The sequence below is a fragment of the Cucumis melo genome, unplaced genomic scaffold (genome assembly GCF_025177605.1).
Source record: "Cucumis melo cultivar AY unplaced genomic scaffold, USDA_Cmelo_AY_1.0 utg001666l, whole genome shotgun sequence".
Taxonomy (NCBI): Eukaryota; Viridiplantae; Streptophyta; class Magnoliopsida; order Cucurbitales; family Cucurbitaceae; genus Cucumis; species Cucumis melo.
Window position 1 is genome coordinate 1 of NW_026124712.1, and position 2,500 is coordinate 2,500.

A 2,500-nucleotide genomic window follows, 5' to 3' on the forward strand; every position below is an offset into this window, starting at 1 on the left:
TTAATTTTTCCCTTATCCCTTATATCATAGCAATAATAGGGGATTAATAACTCAATCAAATCAAAAGAAATACAATTATCTTCAAGAACAAAGAAAAAAAAATTGTTATGCTTAATATCTTAAGTTTCATCGGTATCTGTCTTAATTCTTTCCTTTATTCAAGTAGTTTTTTCGTCGCCAAATTGCCCGAGGCCTACGCTTTTTTGAATCCAATAGTAGATGTTATGCCAGTAATACCTCTATTCTTTTTTCTATTAGCTTTTGTTTGGCAAGCTGCTGTAAGCTTTCGATAATATTTTTAATACTGTCCGAGACAAATTCATGATTTACTAGAAAAAAAAAAAAAAAGATTCTAACTAGTTATAAGATCAGATAAGTTGTACATACAGTCTGAAGCTTTAAGTTGAATCCAATATTGAAATTATTCTATAGCTATGATAAATCTGGATCACTCTCATTTTCTTATTCTTACTTTTTTCCTTTGAACGACCCTCTTCGAGTCCCCCACAATATAGAATTGTGGGTATGAAATCCAATTTTGAGTAATCAAGGACTCAACTCTTAAAATTTTTTCCTATTTATAGAAATAACTTCACTGCATTTCTTGGTGTCAAACCAGATTAAAATAGAGAATCTATTCTCTTAAAAAAAAAAATGATCTTGGAGATTGTGTAATGCTTACTCTCAAACTATTTGTTTATACAGTAGTAATATTCTTTGTTTCTCTCTTCATTTTCGGATTCCTATCTAATGACCCGGGACGTAATCCGGGGCGTGAAGAATAACAAAATCAGATTTTTTTTCCTTGCTTGATTTTGAAATGTTCTTAACATTTTATCTATTCCACATCTTTCCTCAACTATAAAAAAATACCAAGTAATTGACAGAAACGGAAAGAGAGGGATTCGAACCCTCGGTACAAAAAAATCGTACAACGGATTAGCAATCCGACGCTTTAGTCCACTCAGCCATCTCTCCCCAAATTGAAAAAGGATAATTACTATGATACATTGTATAAAAAATAGAAAATAAAGGCTTGAAAAAAGCCCTTCTTTATCTCTCTTTATTATCTTTATCTACCCCTTTATAGATATATAATTTCATTATATTGATATAGATAATTATCTAGATATATCGATGGATATCTATCAAATCGATAAAAACTTTTTTTTATTAGGAATTCCATTTAGATAAATTAGATTTCATTAGATAAGGGCTCAAAAGAAGAGATATCTTCAATCCTAATATATAAATAATACCAATATATTAAAGATTCATAAAAATATTTATAAATAAAAAGAAAGTACCTTTTTTAGTTTATTTCATCCGAAAAGCCCTTTTCTTTTTATTTTTAGTTCCACGGCCTGGCCTGGTCAGTACCTAGCCGGGCTTTTTTTGTTCCAATAAATCGTAGATCAAATTATTTATTTGATTTGAAAATGTTTTTGAAAAAAAAAAAAATAGAAACAACAAGAATCCTAAGAAGATTTATTATTTCAATTCCTATGATACAGAAAAAGATGATATAGAATCAAGGTTCGATTTCTTATTATTATTTTTTAGTACTTTACTAGAATAAAAAACTTGTTAATTAGTTAATTAAAACGAGTCCTCTTTTCCTAATCTCATTAGTGGCCCTGATGAAAATACGTCAACGCTCAAATTTTCATGATTATTTTCTGATCCGATCTTTTTATTACTTATTAATACGACTTATTTTCGTCTTCGACAAAAGGTCCATTTATATACAATAATTGCATTGTAGCGGATATAGTTTAGTGGTAAAAGTGCGATTCGTTCTATTAATCCCTTAATAGTTAAGGGATCCTTCGGGTTGATTAATATTCCGATCAAAAACTTTATTTCTTAAAAGGATTTAATCCTTTACCTCTCGATGAAAGATTCGAGGAAAAATAAAAATTCTCGTGATTTGTATCCAAAAATATGTTCTAAATTGAAAAAATTGGATCATGAAATTACGAAACATAATTTTATTGAATTGGATCAATACTTCCAATTGAAGGAATAAGGGATCCATGGATAAAGGTGGAATTTTTTCTAATCGTAACTAAATCTTCAATTTTTTCTTTGTATAAGGGAGATTGAAGCAAAACAAAATAGCTATTAAACAATGTCTTTGGTTTACTAGAGACGTCGACATCGTTTTTTTAGCTCGGCGGAAACAAAATACTTTTCCTAAGGATTATATTAAATAGAAATAGGGAACGAAATAAATAACTGGAAAGATTGTTATAATCTCCTCTTGTATAGGGATCATCTATAAAGCGGGTCCTTTTGAATGCATTCAGACGGAAAGGCTGACATAGATGTTATGGATGGTATTTTTTTTTGTTTACATCTTATAAATTTAGGAATTTATCCATCTTCCATAAAGGAGCCGAATGAAACCAAAGTTTCACGTTCGGTTTTGAATTAGAGACGTTCAGTTCAAAATGATGAATCAACGTCGACTATAACCCCTAGCCTTCCAAGCTAACGA

General features: G+C 29.8%; 1 non-coding gene across 1 annotated transcript; it reads right to left on the bottom strand.

Moving 5' to 3' along the window:
- Positions 1–890: 890 nt before the first annotated feature.
- TRNAS-GCU (transfer RNA serine (anticodon GCU)) lies at positions 891–978 on the bottom strand. Its single transcript has one exon. It is a non-coding gene; the product is annotated as a tRNA-Ser (tRNA).
- Positions 979–2,500: the final 1,522 nt, after the last annotated feature.